General features: G+C 43.7%; 1 long non-coding RNA gene across 1 annotated transcript in view; it reads left to right on the top strand.

Moving 5' to 3' along the window:
• The window catches only part of LOC144166093 (uncharacterized), a 36,360-nt gene extending 17,312 nt beyond the window's left edge, over positions 1-19,048 (top strand). The window contains exons 2-3 of the long non-coding RNA XR_013321566.1: positions 145-184; positions 18,758-19,048. This is a non-coding gene — a long non-coding RNA (uncharacterized LOC144166093). The remainder of the gene's footprint in view (positions 1-144; positions 185-18,757) is intronic.
• The last annotated feature ends 2,348 nt before the right edge of the window (positions 19,049-21,396 follow it).

Below are 21,396 nucleotides of genomic sequence, written 5' to 3'. Positions count from 1 at the left end.
GTGAGTTTGGAGGTTCGAGGTACACGTTGTCGCCATTACCGTCACCTTGAATACACAAGGTGCCTGCGAGGAGCACAGAAACATTTAGAAGTCGGAGACAAAAAATCAGCTAATGAATATATTGTTTTTTTTTCTAACCTGCAGCATGCTTTCTCCTCCGAGCACCCTTGAATGCACAGACATCGTAAGTGTGAAAATGTTTGGATATTTTGATCGCGCGCTTTTAATACCCAGACGTTTACAGCAAAGGTATGAAAGTGTACCTGCTGAGGGTGCACTCGTGGATTTAATGTTCCCTTTTGATTTGGTCTTTTCTGAACGCGCGGCACACTGATTCATGCTGCAAACAATTAAACATATTGGAATACGTTGACAATAAATAGGTTTGTTTCCCGCTCATTGTGATATTGTGTGGCTGTATAAAACACCTAGTTAAAGACAACAACTCCAAATTAAATTTAATTAAAGGTTGATTTGTATGTCTGCTCGGAGATCGGTCTTTTTAAAGCGTGGTTAGAGGCTACGGAAGAGATAAGATAGGTTTTTGCACAAATTAAGAGTAGTCCGAACATACAGGCTGGCTCAAAACCTGTCAGCTGCGCTTTGCGATTATAGGGGTTTTGAACGTACCGTAATATATAAAATTCCTGAAACCCTTGGGTAGGTTTCTCAGTTAAATTATGTGTTTCTTTCTAGCGTTCATTATGGGACGAAATGAATGGTTAGGGCAATACTGCCTCTTTACTATAGCTGACTCAACTTACTAAGCCGCTTTGCTATTGAAGATTTACTTGTCGGTTTTTAAGAGTGTGCTTCGTATAAATAGAGTGTATCCACGAGTTCTATCCCCTACACTTAGTTTCTGACCTAAGACTGTTGTATTTAAAACGAAAAATCCCGTCGACGACTTCTTGCCTATCCTATACATGTCGAATCTAAATCTCTTAGTGCTCTTCAAGCCCAACAATATGCATACTTCACAAGTTCACGTTTCTGTAGATGGACGGCGCCAACCCGGTCTAGACCGCAGAAGCCATCGCTGCTTCCGTGATCGCGGCGGAAACAGCGCAACCAAACTGCGCTCTTCGATTCCACCTCTTAGCGTACAGAGGCCGAGGTTGGCGCCATTCATGTGCTAGTGTACCTACACAGGACGTGACACCGGATGATTTTATATATTTCTATGAATCGTCGACTTACTCAAAAAAATTTTTTGAGGTATAAGGCGCTTTGATAGCAAGTTCTTAACAACTTAGCGCAACCATCTAACGGGGCGATAAGCCAACCGTACAAATACTGTAACTTTTAGGCAAATGAAAGCATCCGGGCAATGACTTTGCCCACTAGCTGACGAGAAAGGCTACATTTGACTTTTCCCATGGCAGGACACTACGTAGCCAACAATATTTAACCCCTTAAGTGCTTTATTTTTTTTTAGAATTTCCCGACCAAAAGTGCCTATTTTTTTTATTGCTGATTTCGAATCTGATTGTACTAAAAAGTAGCTAGTCGATGTTGAAAAAATATTTGTACCCCACAGTTAGTCAAATCAACACAATAAAGTTTATTTCTGAAGAACACATAGGAAACCAGGTACTTGCTGCTAAAAAAATTAAAAACTTTATAAATAGAACAGTTGCAGATGCCACATCTTTCTTCACTTGTGTAGGCTAAGCACCTTTGCAATAGCAGGAGTGCAAGGAATACCCACATCTCTTCCTTTGTCACTGGTACCCATTTTTTGAGGCGGGAGTGATCACTGGGAGGAAAGCATTTCAACTTTTCAGCCGCTTTGCGATTGCTTTTGTCTACCACATATTATAAGTTCATCGTCTAGAAACTGCTGAATATATTCCATAATGTCACCCGGCGATGACAATATGAAAGTCTTGCCTGGAATGGCCAAGAATGGAAAGCGATGAGCCTTCACAGGAGGATTGTCCACATAAAGCAGGATCCACTCGCGAGCAGTCGCGATGTTCGCTTCCCCGCTGTCTTTGTCATCACCGGAGGAGCTGCTCAATTCACCGTCATCGCTGTCTTCACTTCCAGAGACAAGATAAACATCTGTATCCGAATCAGCATCACTTGAAGAAGATGACGAAAATGAACAGCTTCTTTTTCTAGTTGACGGGCCAGCTATGCATGGGTCGGCGCCACCGCACGCCATATTTTCATACAAAAAGCGCGCCTTGCCGCAGGAGAAAACTAATTCGTCGAGTAAATGCTGCCATCTAGTGGATGTCACGCAATCTAAGCCGCAGACGAGCGCTTCTCGTCCTGAACAGTATAGGGCAGTACCTATTCCGCTAAGACGAGCTCTGCTCGTCCAAAGCAGTTTGGTGACAGTTTGGGCAGGACGAGCTCTGCTCGTCCAAAGCACTTAAGGGGTTAACACAAACACGTGCGCTTAGCGCGAGCAGCAGCGTCAATAACTAAAGCTGATATCCTTTCATAGTGTAGCATATTTGAAGACTTACACACTTTATTGTTGCTACAGAGAGTGCATCTCTTAGAATTCATGCGCCCTCAGTGTATAATCGATATTTATATCATTGCTGAGTAAAGCACAACGATCACTCAGTGTGGACAACAAAGTCACTCAAACTGTACCAGACCCGACAAACAGCGTCACAATGCCTCCAAAGCTCAGTTTAAACAAATTGCCCATTACCTTTCACCGCGTGATGGGTAGGTTGGTTGACTCGATCTTACAATGGGAATTCCAAAGGAATACTGTCTTGATGTCCTCCTGCTCGCGAGGAAGCGCTCCAAAGCTCCTTTATGCCAGTTTTAAGCTGTGCCCCGCGCACACATTATGTTTGCCTTTTATGCATAAATGAAATAGTTTGAAGCAATCTAAAACTACTTCATAAGAAAAATATTATCCTATGCAAGATGTTCTGCCAGTTATTGGAGACCAAATAAAAAAACAAATTAAGGGAGGCTAGATCCAAGGAGGGTGTTTCAATTTCTCCCAAATGTATTTGTCAATGTCACGTCCGCGTTTGGTTTTTGTTTACTTAGCCCCATTTTGCGCTGACTCCAAGAGGGGCTTCATTTCATAAGATGCTCTCACAAAGCGACAACCGGTGAATACGGTGGAAATATAAAAACGTGCAGCCAGGTGGCCCACGGGGTTAGAATACGCGCCAACAGAATACATGTAAGCAAACTGTCAAACCTTGGGAATTTTCACTTCTTGCTGGTGTTTGTACTATTGTAGCACTCAGTTTTGAATTCAAACAAATCCTGATGTTAACCCCGCATGCCCCCCCCTCCAAAAAAATATTCCAAGTCGGGAGCACGCGAGTAATGCAAACCCGGCTGGCTATGGCAAACAAATATTTCAGCGTCCACGCGGCAGACACACATAAACCGTAATTTCAGTTATGTTTGCCACCTGGGTGCAGTTGGCGTTTCCGCAAAGGGGCACAGACATGAAATGTCTTTACAAGGCGCAACTCATGAAGGGAATGCGAACGGCCGAGGTAACGTCCATGTTCTGTCTCCGTTTTGTCGCCACATTTATTTACTTATTTCTTCACATTGTCCTCAAGGCCATAAGGCATTGGAGAGGGGAGTAGTTTAGATACCATAAAGTAATGACAAAAGCAGTATATGGCATAAAATGGTTACAAAATTGGCTTCTGAACATACCGTTATTGCTGACGCATAATAAGGCAATTAGAGAAATGAAACTGGCTATTTATTATACAATGTTAGCTAATGCGCGATGAAGACAAAGTACAACAAAGGAACCTGTAATTATACAATATTAGGAATACATTTTTGAATAACTCATGATGAATAAGGGAAGCCGTTGATGAAAGAAGGTGGTTTCATTATACTGAAGTCGCGGGTATGAAGGGCTGAAAAATGCATTGGTTTTTTACGATGGTAGTCCAACTTTACTGGCATGATCTGGACGAGACTCGGTTACATGAGGAGGCGAAATAAGCTGATGACGTTGGTGTGGGTGATGAAACCTTTTCTGTAACAAACAGAGACGGAAAACGTTGCGGCGGAAAGATAAATTTGGCAGTTGAAGGCTACTTTTTATGAAAGATATGTTAGCAGTGCCATTATAATTGCAGAGAATGAAACAAACAGAAATATTTTGTACCATGTCTAGGGATTGTGTTAAAGTAACGAAAATGGCATCCCACAATGATGCGGCATACTCGAGTTGGGGATGATCTAGTGTTTTGTACATTATTATTTAAGGGGGCCTTTGAAAGGTTGCGTGGGAGGTATCCTAACGTTCGGTTAGCATTGGCCATTGCAAATTCGATGGGATTGCCGACTCCCAACTCGAGTCTTTGCCTTATCACAATAGCCCGTCATCACAACAGGCTTTGGAGCCTCGCGGCATCACCTTTGTACCAATGCTTTCTCGCCTATGGTGGCCTCATGTAGTGGGAGAACAAAAGGGAAAAGACAAGCTCAACCGAACACTAGCTGAAGGCCGCCTCACTAACAATGAGTGTGCAAAACCTTTCCAGATAGAGGGATGTTTAGTCCCATTTTTATTGCAGCAATTGGTGAGACTAGATGGGTACCATTTACTGCACCGGCGCGGTAGCGCACTCGTGGTTCTCCGGGTAGAGTCGCTGTTTCCTGAGAACGTTCGACCTTAAGCAATGGCTCTCTATTTGTATGCCCTTGAAATAGGCCTGCATAACGGCTTCGTTTTACTTTTTACGATTTTTACTCCCCATTTGAGGCTCACGGTACTTTAAATGAACTTTGTGCTTTCCCAAAAAGCACATAAACTAGCTTATTTCCAAAGCGAGTGTAATGATGACTTTCTCACAAAAACGCTATTCAACCGTGATTAAACATGCTATTCAACGGTGATTACACGTGATTACAAGGCTGACCTTTTAAAACTAATCTAATGGGGTCGTTTGAATCCTCCAGTAAATGGGACAAGGACGTCCTTGAAACACTAAAGGAAGAAACGCTGCATAGAGAGCTAAGATTGCTACATGTGAATATTCGTAGCATAGAGAAAAATTGGGAACAACTGTGTGCGTATTTGCGAACAATGCCTGATGTGGATGTCATCGCGTTATCAGAAATAAACATCACGGCGGAAAGATTAAGCTTGTATTGCCTCAGGGGTTATAGACAATATGCCGTATGCCGTGAAAATCGGAAGGGTGGCGGTGTTTTGGTGTTCGTGAAAGATGGCTGGTTATCAAAATATATTGATGTCAAATTTTATAATGCCGATCAGGTTACATTGTCGATCAGTAAAATCGACACCACATACATTCTGTGCGTTATTTACGGGGCCCCTAACTTCAATCCGCACAAATACATTGAGGAACTGCAGGCTTTATTGAACAAGTATATGAATGAGAAACACCTGATTTTAGTTAGGGACATAAACATTGATATCGTGCAAGATTCCCAAAGAACAGTAAGCGATTACCCTGAATTTGTTAGCCGAACATGGATTATATACGTAATAAAAGAATATACAAGAGAGGAATGCTTGGGCTCTAAAATTTGTAAATCATGCATTGACCATATTATCCTTCGCCTACCTAACCAGGGGTACACATCAGGAGTCATTAAATCCAAATTAGCTGAGCATTATTTTGTCGTGTTAGCAGTCATCTCAGAAAAACTAATTAACAAAGAAAAACACTGTTTACAAGACCGGTTATCGATAATGCAAGAGTTGACGCAAAAATTAGAAATACAAACTGGAGTGCACTTATACCACTTGATCACTTAACTATGTACAGTATATTTATTGAAACACTCAGCAGAATATATGATGATTTCACTAAAATGGTGAAGATAAGGCAGAGAAAGCCTGACAACAAATGGATCACGCCAGATATAATAGAATTGTGCTACTTGAAGGACAAGGCATGGCAGAAAAGCAGGAAAACACCTCGGGATGCTACAAAAAGACAAGAATACTGTTCAATAAGAAACTTGGTGACAGCAAAATTGCGGCTTGCGAAAAAAAGGTACTTATCGCAACAGATCTCGTTAAATAAAAATGATGTAAAGAACACGTGGAACTTGGTGAATGACCTAATGGGCAGATCTAAACAGGCATGCGTTGAAGACACGATAAAAAAGAACTTCCCCATGGTAGACGAGAAAGTAGTGTGTGATATGTTTAATGACACGTTCTTGCATGCGGCGGAAAACCTAAGACAAGGATATAGCGATAAGCCAACTGAATACAAGCCTAAACGCACATGCGCGAACACGGCTTTACTTCCAGATATAGGCGAGGTTGAATTGTGGAATATGGAAGCCACCCGGTTTCGACAGGATCAGTAATCGAGTCTTGCGCCGTAATATTACGGTGCTTAAATAAATACTATTAAAAGTATAAAATGGAATATTCCACACTGAAGATATGCCGAAAGAAATGAAGATCTCTGTTGTTAGGCCAATCTACAAACACAGAAAAAAGAGTGACTGCGGAAATTATAAACCAATTTCCATCCTCTCAGCGCTTGCACACATAATGGAAAAGTATGTAGCATCTGTGCCACTTTTATTCTGCGATCGGTTTTCACTAAATAACAATGCTCAATTCGGCTTTACACCAAACAAAAATACAACTTCCTTGTTAGAACAGTTATCCGATTGCATCAATCGTTCGATAAAAAATAACCGAGTAGTTCTTGCTTTAATGTTAGATTTAGCAAAGGCTTTCAATACCATAGACCACAATATTATGAAAGTAGAAAAAACTGCGTGTAAAAGACAGGACCGTGACAAGTAGACAGGACAAGCGCAGACTCACAACTAACTTTATTGAAACAATGAAGAAGAATATATGTCATTTTTGGCACATGCGCACACAGAAGCCAGTCCGTTTATCTTTTCCTGTCATTGCACCATCCTCTTTAAAAATTCAAATTCATTGCCGTACAAAGCAACGGATGGCACGCTAACACAATTTTTTCATTCCTGCGTATAAAAAACGCCTCCATCAACTCTCGGGCGATTCGATCACAGCCTTTGCCCAGCACTGTAGTTTCATTTATCAACGGCCGACATGGTTTATCTTCACAGGCAAGACAATGGTGCGGAAGGTGGGACCCCGTTTTCTTTTTCATTGAAAGCTGGTGTTCCCTCAGGTGGTCATTGATGCAGCGCCCCGTCTGCCCAATATATACCTTCCCACAAGTGAGCGGTATAGAATACACAACCCCCGTTGCGCAACGCACAAACGGTGTAGCATGCTTCGTTTGGCATGCTGCGGCCTGGTCGGATACTTTTAGAATCTTGGGGCATAAGCCAGCCAACTTACGAGGGGCAGAAAAGACTACCGTCACTCCGTGCCTGTTGGCCACATTTTTCAGGTTGTGCGCTACTTTGTGGACATATGGCAAAACTACAGAGGTTTCTCGCTTAGGAGCGTCAGCCTAACAGGTCCGGTTACACTTGATCTTTTTCAGCAGTGACTCAGCCACCGCTATCAACACCATCAGAGGGAAACCAGCAGTTAGCAACCTGGACACCTGGGCAACAAAACTTTCACCCACCCTGTGGTGGCAAGCATTAACAAGCGCTCCTTGGAGACATGCCATAGCAACCGCCATTTTCACAGTCTTTGAGTGCGCAGACTATAAGGCAACAACCCTTTACGTACCCTTGGCTTGTAAATCCAGCATACATGATCCGGTACAAACGTGAGGTTCAGGTCTAAAAACTGGAGACAGTTATCGCTCGGCATTTCATTGGTAAAAGAGAGTCCTTTCCCCACTTGTTGAAACACTTCTAAAATCTCGTTAGCAGCGACAATGTATTTAGAAACAGGTAAGGTTAACAATGATGCTTTTAAAATAATCAAGAAGTCGTCTACGTATCTAAAAATCTTCAGTACCTTTCCCTCAAGGTCGTGCTCCAGAAATTGATCAATTCGGGCCAAAAACATATCACAAAGAACTGGGGCCACGCACGATCCAATCACACGCCCCTACGTTGAACGTACAAATTGTCTCGGAATGAAACAAACGTGGACAGAAGATGGAATTCTAGCAGGGTCATGAAATTATCTAGTGTCATGCCGCACGAGTTCTGGAATGAAATTACATCGCCATCTTCATTGTACTCTCTGACAGCAAAAAACATGTCTTGGTGCGGAATAGAATAGAATAAATCTGTGACATCAACGGAAAATGCGAAACCAACTGGTGGGCATTCTTTTAGATATGACACGACCTCAAACGAATTCTTGGTAGCAAAAGGATCATGTAGTTTGACGGCGGTAAGGTGCTTGTGCAAACACCGACTGCATTTGGTGCTGCCACGTGCCCCTCTCGGTGACAATGCATCTAAACGGGAAATCGTCCTTATGGGTCTTCACAGTGAAAAAATTTCTAAGCTGTTGCGCTTGCACAAGCTAACTGATTTTTCAAGCTTCTCAACGGACATTTCCTTGCTTAACTTCACAGCACATGCTTTAACCTTGGAGGCCACAACCTTCCTAGGCGAGAAGTTCTTTGTCACAGCCTGTAGCGCTTTGTCCCCATTGGCACCCGACGGCAAGACAACGAATCCTCCGTCCTTGTCGGCTTGAAGCAACACCAGTTTGTTGTCTCTGAAGTACTTCACAATGTGCCTGTTTGTTTCGCCAGGTGTCGCAGAAGCCTTCCTTGAAGTCTTGAGCAAACAGTCCACACCTTCCAGCAGGCAACGCTCACGGTCTTCTTCTCCGGCCTTGTCCGCTACGCGCCTGTTAAGCGTTAACCGCTCATGAGGCGGAATCCTTGGCTCAAGGCTGAACTTGGGGCCTTTTTGCAGCACATCAGCAATATCAGCTGGAAGGACAGTGTCTCCCGAAAGAACTGGACCTGTCTTTCCCCCTGGCTTGTTACGCCTGGCTTTGGGTAGACGAGGTACAATGCTTTGCCACAAAAACTCCTTGGTCTGGGCAGCGAGACGCTGGAACGAGCGTAGCCTTGCTTCCCCCAGACACGCAGTCTCTCTTCCCCCAGAGCAGTCTCTCTTGCCGCCACAACTCCGAGCGAAGAATTTTACACACGCGTTTGCCGTGGCCAACCGAAGGTAGCACCATCCCAAACAAGGCCGAAACCTCAGCCGGAAGCAGGCTGTTCTTGATGCAATAGCCGAGAAACTGTGAACGACACGAAGGTAAAGCAATGTGGGTGACTATAACGGACGCTTGATGGGTGTAAGAGGAGACACACTTAAAAGGGCCCACTGCCGAAGACATGAAGCTTAGTACAGCATGTTGTTGGGCTAGTTGGTGCAGCATCATGAAAGTAGAAAAAACTGCGCGTAAAAGACAGGACCGTGACAAGTAGACAGGACAAGCGCAGACTCACTACTAACTTTATTGAAACAATGAAGAAGAATATATGTCATTTCTGGCACATGCGCACACAGCTGGCTTCTGTCTTCTGGACTGGCTTCTAGCTGGACCGGGTTCTGTGTGCGCATGTGCCAGAAATGACGTATATTCTTCTTCATTGTTTCAATAAAGTTAGTTGTGAGTCTGCGCTTGTCCTGTCTACTTGTCACGGTCCTGTCTTTTACGCGCAGTTTTTTCTACTTTCATGATGCTGCACCAACTAGCCCAACAACATGCTGTACTAAGCCACAATATTATGCTAAAGAAGTTGCAATATCTAGGTTTTAGGGGGCATTTTTTTTTAATTCTTTTCAAGCTACTTCACTGAGAGATTTCAGTGCGTTAGACTAGGAGAAACGTATAGCAGTTTCGAGCCACTAAAATATGGAATACCTCAGGGCGGTACATTAGGGCCATTGCCTTTCAACATAATGTACAGACCTCGGCCTTCTACCATTAAATTCAAACATTTTTCAGTATGTGGACGACACTGCAATTATATAGATGTTCCCAACGTAGATAAAGGGTTTGAATGTCTACAAAGCAATATTCGGACACTATTTGATTGGTTTCAGGAAAATTGTATTTTTGTAAATAAGCAGAAAACAAAGCTTATCTGCTTTAGGAATCCACATAAGGTTTTAACATTACGTAGCAGGATTTTATTGCATTCTTCTGACTGTAACCCTGCCATTGCCCGCGTTTACAACTTGAAACAACTGTAAAGTATTTAGGTATGTATTTTGATCAGTGTCTTACATGGCAAAGCCACGTTAAACATATATGTAACAAGTTAAAGTCATTTGCTGCAATGATGTATCACCTCCGAGGTAGAGCTCCGTTCAAAGTTAAGCTTACAGTGTATAAGGCGCTAGCTGAATCTTTACTCTCGTATGGGATCACATTATACGGTACTTGCTCGGAAAACAAAAAACAAGAAATTAATGGAGTCATTCGAAAAATAGTCAAAAGCATAACAAACGGTACAGCGTTAGATAGCGTTGGTACAAAGGAAAAATACCAAGCCCTGGGTATACTACCAATGAAAGAAGTGTTTAAATGTGTAATTTTGAAGTATCACTATTTCACAAAAGAGTCTGGAGTTGCGGTAAGAAAGAGTGTGGCACTGCGAAAAACTGAAAGCTGATTGATTGATTGTGGGGTTTAACGCGCCGATGCAACGCAGGCGATGAGGCGCGCCGTAATGGAGGGCTCCGGATTAATTTTGACAACCTGGGAATCTTTAACGTGCGCCGAAAGCTCGTACACACGGGCGTTTTAGCTTTTCACCTCCATCAGAAAAGCGGCTGCCACGGCCGGGAATCGAACCCGCGACCTTGTGCTCAGCAGCGCAACGCCTTAGCCACTGAGCCACCGCGACGGGTGAAAAACCGAAAGCTATGTAAAACCACGAGTGTACACTAAATATGGAAAAAGAGTACGGAACTACTATGTTCCGGAAATATTCAATGAAATAACTAATGAACTATGTACGATAAACACGAAATGGAAACTGAACAAAGCAATTGCAAAATGGTGTGGAGGTTTAATAAACAGTGAGTAAGTGATGCCACTTCATATGTGGGGATTTGTTTACCGCCTTGTATTCAGTTTGTTTGTATTCATGTTACTTTGTGTCTGTACTCTTTCGAAGTCGAATTGAATTGTATCCCTGTAAGTGAGTGCGCTATTAGTATATTCATTTCATAAGAGTTCTGTAACATTTAATTTCGTTTGATGAATGTTTGGGAGCAAGAAGACGCTCCTTTCGTGTGTGAGTTTTATGTGTTGTTTTGTTTTGTGCTGTGGTTTTGTGCCGTGTTCTGTGCTGTGGTTTTCCTACAACAGCCCTACAATTTTCTTTTACTAACAAAAGTCGGAGTATTAGAGGTTTAAGTTGAACACGTGCAACATTTTTTTCCAGGAAAGAATGAAAGTGTGCCCGCGTTTTCTTTTTAAACACTATACCAAAGGCGTATAAATGATATACGGTATAGTGCAACCCAAGTTAAAAGTGCTCTGAAGCTTTAGGCGCGGGATTTTTCACCATGATTGTAGCCTCTGTACTATCCTGCTCACCTTATTTTCCTGCTTGTAATTAGTAACGGATAAAATTAAGTCACAGACCGGCTGGGTCTGTCAAATTCATGTGAGATGTGAAATTTCTGCCCTTGATGATGACGATGTTCAGCAGAAATTTTTAAAAAATACTGAATTATTATTCGATGTACTACCGTCTAAGCGTTCTTCAAAGTCTCTAGAAACTTTTCTCAGGCTGCACGATATTTAGGTCGGAAGGTGATTCTGTTGCCTACAAAAGGTAAACCTCACAATCCCATCACTTACAGACCTACATTGCTGACCAGTGTAGCATGCAAAAGTGGCAAGCAAATTATCTGCATTTATTTAGTCAACTTTGCTGAAAGCAATTCCTTTTTTAGCGAGTACCAAGAAGATTTCAGGAAAAGAAACTTTAGGAATATCACAATAACGTGCGAGACGAAGGTAGCGAAGCTAAACGCAATCTTCACGAAACTTTGGATGGTGTAAGTCCAAAGACCTCTAACCCACTATTGTTTCTGTAAGTGTGAGCTTGCCGTGTTATTTTGGAAGTGATAATCATCGTACATAACCTTCGAGGCGCGTATGCTATGACGCGCCTGTCTCGTTGGGAGTAAGTGTAGCCACGGTTACGGGGAATGCTGGAGTACTTGATATTTGAGGGGCGTGTGCTGAAACGAGTGTTTCTCGTGCCGAGCAATTGCTGCCAGGATTACGGCCAACGCTGGCGCCTTTTTTTGTTCTGAGCAAGTGTTGCCACCATTACGGTGAATGCTGAATAGTTTTGGCAAGTCGTGGCCAAATCTGATTAAGTGGGTATGTTTGAATTGACAAACGTGCACTGGGGAAGCTGGGCGGCAACCGAGTTGCAGACAAGCCCAAGCAGATGGCAGTTTCTTGATTTTTAACTGCCGCATGGTCAGCGCAACTTTATCCAATCTCCCTAAATGGGTGTGCTTGGGTTGACAAACGTGCGCCGGGGAAGCTGGGCGGTTGTAGCGAAGCGAGCATACACGAGCGCTCCGTATTTTATTGCGTTTCTAGCAACCAGGCAGCCTCCGCGAAGCAAGCACTCCCACTTGCCTCGTGGGCTCTGCATTTGTTTTTGTTTTGGTATTTTAACCTCGAACTAGAAAATTTACGATTTGTTGAACAGCTTCGCTGTAATAATTGCTCCCGCAAATTATTTTGATCAGCTTAATACAGGAATATTTTGCGCAGTTGATTGTTCTTGAGCTATAATTGTGTGGTTATCAATTTACCAAGATATTTTTACCTTTTGGCATAAGCTGCACAGTTTGCGGTAAAATAGACTAATTGGAGTGGAAATATTCAAAAACGTTTGAAGTGATCTTAAAGTAGCCGTGCACACTATGCACCTGCTATATAGTAACGCCTAGAGGCCATCTCGTAACATCGAGTTGAGCGTGCATATCACGCGTCACCATAGATAGCACCGCGTTCGTCATTTTGCCAAACTGTTCCCACGACGCAACTTTCGGGAAGGACTTCTTGACGCAGAGCAGTGCAACAGTGGATCATCAGAACCAGTCGGTAACTTTTTCACGCGATCACTCCATGATACCAGAACGGAAACCTGAACACCGCGCATCTGCAATGATCGCGATGATCATGTCACCCTCCCACCCCTCGCGAATTGGATACTTACCGTTTACTGCGAAGATACCACTTCTGACGTCGACGCTATCGTAGAGAGTGATCAAAAGTTGCTTGTCGACAACGGTGTTTCTGTCGCAAACGACATTGCACGCTTTAAGCAATCCCAATTTTATGTTTTGGTCACTAATGCCAGCGAGGAGTACCAGCATTTAAACAAGGGCGCTGCTATTCCGCTCCTCAAAGAAACGCAATAAACATGTGACGTGACTGCATTTGCCGACATTCAATGCACACCCGAACATGCCTTGAAGCTTTCGCATATTTTTCACCGGAATCCGGCGCTACCGCTACAAGAACTGACCAAATTATTGGCTTTGCTGCGTCGCTACACCGAATGCTTTTCGTCGAAGTCAAAATTTTCTTAGACACTTCTACGAAGTACCGACATATAACCGAAGATGGAGTCCTACCTACCAGAGAGTCACCGTAACGCGTGTCTTGACACGGGCGGGAAGCCATCTTGAAACAAGTGGAAGACATGCTCGGCGACGACATTATACAACCTTCTAAAAACACCTGCGCTGCGCCGGTCGTAATCGTGAAGAAAAAACATGGCAGAGAAAGGTACTGCGTTGACTACCGCCGACTGAATGAAATCACCAAAAACGACATGTACCCCTGCTTCGAATCGACAATGCCCTCGACCACTTCCGCCACACAAAGGATTTCTCATTGGGGGATCTAAAGGCAGGCTACTGGCGAATAAAAGTGGGCGAGAGAAACCAGATAAGACTGCATTGATAACCCCTTACGGTCTTTACGAGTTGAAGGTGATGTCGTTCGTGAAGTACACAACACCAGGAACGTTTAAAAGAGTCATGAACACCGGGCTTGCTGGCCTGAAGTGACACACCTGTCTCGTATACTTTGATGATGTTGTGATATTCCCCCGAACGTTCGGCGAGCACCTTGCAAGGTTGGAGCCTGCACTCGAGGGTATTCGCTCGTCAAGGCTATTCCTGAAGACTCAAAATTACCGCTTCGCGTACATGGAACATACTTTTTTGAGCCACGTCGTCAACGCCGCGGGAGTCCAGCATGACGTGGCAAAAACTTCAGCCAAAGCTAACGTCCCAAGACCGAAAAAGAAGGGCGTGCGAATTGTTTTCTGACTGTGCGCGTGCTACCTGCGCTACGTCGCAGACTTTGAACGCGTTGCAAAGCCACTAACACGCTTGACGAAAAATAGCACCCGTTTCAGCTAGGAAAACACCCAAGAAAAAGCATCGTGCGAGATGCAACAACGCCTGAAAAGCCCGCCTCTGCTCACTCATTTCGATAATACGCTGAAACGGAAATGCACACGCACGCCAGTGATGTAGGCTTGAGTGCCGTCCTCGTGCAAAAAGAAAACTGTAGCAAAAAAGTAATCGCGTATGGCAGCCGTGTTCTGTCGAAAGAACAGAAAAACTACACAACCTCTGAGAAATGTGATTGGTAATTACATGAACCACTTCTATATTTCGTACTTTCGTGTATGGTACTCCATTCAAGGTTGGCAGAGACCACCATGCGCTGTGTTGGCTCGCAAATTTGAAGGGTCCCTATGGCCGTATTGGGAGGTCGAGCTTGCGACTGCAAGAGTTCGCGGTTGCAATCGTTGATAAATCGGGCAGGAAACACTCTGAAGCTGGCTGCCTGTTCCACGCTCTCGTCGACCCACCACCGCAAGACTCTGATGAAGAGAGCGCTTTCTTCGGAGTCGTGACGGTCAGCGATCTAGCCTCCCACTAGCGTGCCGACCCCGACTCACACGTCTTGATCGGCTACCTCTAAGGACGCATAGGTCGGCGTGCCTTGGGCATTCAAACGGAACTTAACAACATTCAGCCTGGAAAACTCGTCCTTGTGAAGAAGAATTTCAGCCTCGGAACGAGAACGAATTATCTTCTTTTCGTGCCCGCATACCTTCGTGACGGAAATTTTGGAAGCATATCTTGGCCTGGCTCACACTATTGGAAAACTCAAGGCGAAGTCCCCTAGGGCAGGCTTAATTCGACGTCACCCACAATGTCAGGCGTTACCGTGATTGCATGCGACAAAACACGCCACCGACGAAACTCGCCGGACTTCTTTACAACGACACCCTTCAAAAAGATTGCATTAGACCTTCTAGGCCAATTCCCTGCCCCAGAATCTGATAACAAGTGGATTGTCGTAGCAACACTCTATATGACGCGCTATGCAGAGAACACAGCTTTTTCGAAGGGGACTGCACAAGAAGCCTTCAAGTTCTTCATAAACCAAGTTGTGCTGTAGCATCGGGTGCCTGAAGTCCTAATCACGGTCGGCAGAACGGCCTTCACTGCGGTGCTCATGCAAGGAATATTATGCTACAGCAAGAGCGATCACCGAATAAGGGGGGCGTAGCACCCCCAAGCGAACGGACTAACTGAATGGCTGTGTATGTACGTCGACATTGCACATGAGATTTGGGATGAAGCCCTTAGGTATGTCACGTTTGCGTTCAACACGGCTACCCAGGAAACAACGCAAATGGCTCCGTTCGAGCTTGTCTGCGGAAGACGGCCGCCTACGATGCTTCCTGCATGCTTCCGCTCGTAGAAGACGATGACCGCAACGCTGATGTCCAAGGATACCTTCAGTATGAGGAGGAGGCCAGCTAGCTCGCTCGAATTTGCACAACGGACGAGCATCTGGTGTATGCCGGACGATAAATCCTCTGACGCCGAGACGCCGAGTACCACCATGGGTATCGTGTGTGGGTTTGAACTCCCATCAGACGACGCGGGCTCAGAAACATCTGCGGCGGTATTTCGGACCCTGTCGGATTACCCAACGTGTTATTTACCTTACCTATGAGCTGATCACTGATTCGAATTCCGGAGAATCACGACAACGCATGCAGCCCGAAGTGGTCCACGTAGCTCGCCTTTAACCTCACTACGCAACATGACGGACTTTTTGTTGTTTGTTCAGCCTGTCTTTCAGTTTGGCCTCGGGTTGATGTCCGCGTAGAGGGGGTGGTGCCACGAACAATGTTTCGGGATTTGGTGATGTTTTTGTTTTGCCGGCCGGCTGCGCCGGGTTATTTTATATATGTTATCCTTGGGCCCAGTGAAGCGCATGCTTCATTCTTTATGCCGCATGTGTTATCTCCTTTGATACGGAGCGTGTTTTGGACTTACGCCACCAGCCTACAATATTCTTCTTTAATCTACAGTGTTCTATATTCAAGAAGGTTCAATGCGTAAACTACCCGAAGGCGAAGAATGATGACGAGACAATGCGCAATGTCTCGTCCTTTTTCTTCGCCTTCCTGTAGTTTGCGCATTGAACGTTCAAGTATAATGTACCAACTCGACCAAACTGATGCGTTGTTAAGCTTCATTTCTGGATGTAATTTGACTCTTCGGGAAACCGCCGCGCCAAGAGAAAATTGCTCGCAAAGCAGACGCCGGGTATTCCACCAACCGACGCTCGTCTGAGCACTTCGCTTTGTTTACTGGTGCTTCGCCCTGTCTCTTTTTGAGTTAGCAAAGCCCAATTTCGCTCCACAATTTCTTTTTTGAAGACAACTGGGTTGTCTTCGTGACAATTTTAACCGTGTTTCGCCTGCTGGCGTCACTGATATAACGTATAAGCTGAACCTAGTGGATCTGTGTAGCGCATATAATATCACGACTTTGACTTTTTTATAAAATGTATTATGCATATTCTTCCCTTAGTAAGTATCTCAATTTTTCGCTCCCATATCCTTCAACATGAAACAACCGTCAGATAAAAATTGGTTTACAAACCAGCCAAACAAGCTTCTATTTTAATTAATTCATTCCTAAAACCAGTTCTGGCTGAAACCACCACCCCGCCGACGTTGCTTCTAAGGTCAATCCACACAATTTCAAAGTGTCTAATACTTGTCATATTAGGTGATGTTGTATTCTCTTTTGTGGTCTTACGTTCCTCATGCGGTTTGGTTTATATTTGCGGAAAACGCATCAGTAACATCCCAGTTTCTCGCCCTTCTATCTGCTCTGCGCTATAATTCCTTCGACATTTTGAAATACGAAACATAACTCCTGTTGCATTGCATGTAATGGGCTTGAATTGCCACACCTCTCTTTAGTGCCCCTGCACACTGACCGTGCGTAAATAAATAAAGATAAAAAACTGAATTGGCCTAGTAAATACATGTATAATGGGCGTTCGAGACTTGTTTAATAATGTATGTAGAGCCAGTTCTTGCAGATAAAGTGTCTGTGTGTCCTCTTGAGGTCCACTTTCTGAGGCGCAGGCCTCCACAATAAACATTATTCAGGGGTTAGAGAACAGCCAAAATAGGAAATGAGGGGCAAAACCAAAAATGGTAGCTTTTCTTTGTCGCCGTCTTGGTTCCGCGGTATCAGGTCAGAAGTTCATTCATACGCTTTTTGTATTAGTGTTGTTAGTACCTGGGCGTTACGAAATCAAGTGACAATATGGTGCCCTTTCTTCTTTACGCCGAAACCGCTGTATGTTGAGTTATCGGAGGCTGGTTGTTCACATGAAGGTTGCGTTGCCTTCAGGCTTGCCCAAGCGTGGTAGACGATTCATCACGCACTTACACCCGATTCTGCAAGCCACTGCTTCAGCACCACTCAAGCTCCTTTCTTTGGCCAGGAAGGTCTCGGGAGAACCGCCGTAGCCACACTCTTTTTTATATTCTACCAAGCGGTATTCACCATTCCTGTCCAAGCGCCGCTCCCCGGTACAGCAGTAAATCTTCCATGATACCCCTTTTCGCTGCCGTTGTACTTATAAACATGAGTTGTCCCTTAAACTGGCGTATGTAACAAAGAGTGCAGCCCTTGTATCCACAGCCGTTATATTTGTCCAGGCGCCTTGTATCCAATACGGCGTTAATCCACTGACTATAACCGCGGGAAATAAGGAACATGAACAGAGGGGATTGCGGGAAATAATGAGAGCATTCCCCAAGTTTGGCGGTTTATCCTTCTACCGCATCTTTCCTCTTCGATTAAGTTGTTTCCCGTCTTACGAAGAACCTATTTCTGGTCACATGGATTCCGGCGTAGTGCGCCGATTGCACGTCCTTTCCGTAGCACGGCCTCTCCAACCAGACTTTTCGTTTAATTTGAACTAGAGTTTTTTTAGCACATATCTGTTGCCTATTCAAAAACTCAGTGTTGTCATACTTTTATGGTAATCTTGCCATTTTACGTAATGAGAATAATGCTGCAGACATATTCGCAGTCATAAAACACGCGTTAAGTAGGAACCAAGCTCGCAGCTTTCGGAATACGCTACCGTCAAGTTTTTCAATGCGCAACTACTACAACGGAGTAGGTGCCCCATCACAAGTGAATTGTCCCTAATAGTTAAGAAACACATACTCTTTAGAACAGATTTTCCCCATATATGTCTACAAAATGGCGTGTCCGCATACGTGCGCAGCGGTATGCAGCTCAAGCTACAATTAGCGCATCGCGTTGAACAGATATCCATTTCGGTTAGTATGAGTAAGGGTTTACTAATTTGTCGGTTAATGCTTCGTAGAATAGTAAAACATTTCTACCATTGATTTGTATTTGCTGTAATTACGCGGCTTGATGTAACAAATTAAAACAGCACACTGCCACATGCATTGGTATCTGAGCTACAGAACTGCCACTTCTTTCTTTCCTGTTTTCGCAGTGCAGGATGAACATGTATCCTGACGAATGCACACCACCATGCTTTTGCACGAGGCACCCGGATAATCCGCCCAATGCACACACGGGATCTTGCAGGCCGAAAGACTTCAAATGGAACACTCAAAAGTAGAATAAAGAGCCTGCAGGTGGCAGCAAAAGACTCACACTACAGTATTTTCAGCCCATCAATGTGACTACTCGTGAGCCAAACAGGAAAAGAATTGCTGACAAAAAATTGTGTTCGCGTTTTCCCAGTGCAGCAATTTACCCTCATGAAAATGGACGTTGAGTTTTATAGGCCCCTATTGTGTTTTCTTAGAGTACATAAAATGTCTTTTAAAACTCATTACTCATAGACTGTGCTCGTAAAAAGTCAACAAACTTTGTATTGCACAAACTCAACCAACATTTTATTGTGTTCAAGACACTGAGTTTCAATACACTTCATGCTGCATTTGTATAGAGTGAACCAAATCTGCCATCTTAAAAGCTGCGGCCAAAATGAAACTAATGAACTTTTTATTGCAAAAATGTAACATGAATTTTATTGCCTTCAATATATTCAGTTTTAACAAACTCTGTATTGCCTTTCTATAGGGTCGATCGAACTCCTGATATGTAGAGTGCGGTCGTTTGACCTGCAATAAACGTTTTATAACGAACATGCCGCAAGCATCTTACTGCATTCATTATGTTGAATTTCAAAAGACTCTGTATTGCGTTTCTGTATCCCACCCACGAAGGTCTGGTAGCTTATCGGTGCATATATGTGGGGTGCTATTGCGCCGCCTGCCCCGCCCCATCAACCAAGATCGCGCGATGGACGTCCCATCACTTCGTCTTGGGAGCACTTGGGAGCAGTGGCCCCTGGTATGTCGGACATCACCGCCGAACAGTTGGAGCCCCTACAAAACTTTCAAGAAAACCTGACTCACAGGCAACAGGATATTACGACTTTACTCAATGAGAATTTTATGGAAAGCTAATGGAGATAAACTTAATAAAAACTCTTAAGACATTGTGGGGCTCTTCGATTTCCCGAATCGGACTCACCGCGCCCGCGGGTAGTCCGAGGATTCCCCGAAGCCATAGGGATACATGGGAAAATTGAATGCCGGACTGCTTCTCGGGGAGTCCGCGGTGAGTCCGAGACTATAAATCGAAGAGCCTTAGACTTAGCCTATAGGGAACAGGTTGTGATGACTGGGCACAATAAGAATTCTATAGAAATCTAATTGAGGTAAATTGAATATAAACCTTTCAGAAACTATATTCGAAGCTGACTCAGACGCAACAGGTATGATACGACCATACTCAATTACAATTTTAAGAAAGTGAATGCAGGCAAATGCAATAAAAACTCATCAAAAATTCAATTAAAACTTTATTCACACGTAACAGGATGTTGCGGCTGTACTCAATTAGAATTTTATTAAGAATTATTTGCCATAAATTTAGTAAAAATCCGCAAGAAACTGTGTTAAATCCTGACTCCCACGCAACAGGCTGTTGCGACTGTACTAAGTAAGAATTGCATGAAAAACGTATTGAATTTCTTTTTTAAAAACCCCATAAGAAACAACATTCAGAACCGATAGGGTCGATTGACTTGGCTCTATATACTTTTAATAAACACGCGGGGGCCAATTTGTAATAGAAACTCAATAGAAATATTCTATAGAATGCTGACAAAATGTTTATAGGATTTTTTTGAGCAATCTCTATAAGAAGTATATTAAATCTCGGTAAACCTTTTTATAAGGGTATCTTCTATAAAGTACACGCTGCTTGTTCTTTGGAGACGGCGACTTGCTGTTGAATACGCAGAACCTGAAAATTGAGGACACTGAACTCAAACTCAAAGCTGAAAAAAAGGCCTAAAAGGAGTCAGTCTTGCTCATTGCACTCTATCCCTGAACGGAATGCCTTATTACAAGAATTGATACGTGCAATTCTAACATTACCTTTAAATATTAGTTTCCAATCTTTTTTTGCCCCTGCCAATGATGATTTTTAAGATGCTCTTTAGGGTTACGGTTTTCGTTATGCACTGTATCTGAATATACTCCCCATAGTCTTGAATATTTACACAACAATAGCCTCGAATACCTTTGGTGGTTTGTATTTTCCTGTATACGCAATAGCTCAATTGAAAAGAAACATGTTGGCTGTACTCGTCATGTAATGTAAGATCTTTAAACAACGGACCCTCATTGTAACAGCTATGATTTGGGATATTAAAAACAGCAGGAAGTGTGGCCGAATAAACAGAATAAAAAATATGGTCATTGAATTTAGTTACAGTCTCAGCATAACGTCGGAGAAACACTTTTTGTATGCAAGCAGGCCGTGGCTTAAATTTGTTTTTAATCTGAGTAACATATTCAAGACGCCATTGTGCGGGGCAGAAACTTGGAGGCTTACAAATCGGTTCAACTTAAACAGGGAACGACTCAGCGGGCAATAGAGGGGAAGATGATAGGTGCAACATTAAGGAACAAGAAGAGAGAAGAGTGGGTCAGGGAACAAACGCTTGTTAAGGACATATTAGTAGAAATTAAAAAGAAATGAACGTGGGCAGGCATATAATGCGAAGGCAAGATAAAAGTAGGTCATGAAGGGTAACAGCGTAGATTCCTA

This window comes from Haemaphysalis longicornis, unplaced genomic scaffold (genome assembly GCF_048455015.1).
Source record: "Haemaphysalis longicornis isolate Haplotype H1 unplaced genomic scaffold, Haemaphysalis longicornis Haplotype H1 scaffold_16, whole genome shotgun sequence".
In the NCBI taxonomy this organism is placed as follows: domain Eukaryota; kingdom Metazoa; phylum Arthropoda; class Arachnida; order Ixodida; family Ixodidae; genus Haemaphysalis; species Haemaphysalis longicornis.
The sequence above is the reverse complement of the archived record's forward strand: the minus strand, read 5'-3'. Positions and strand labels throughout refer to the sequence as shown.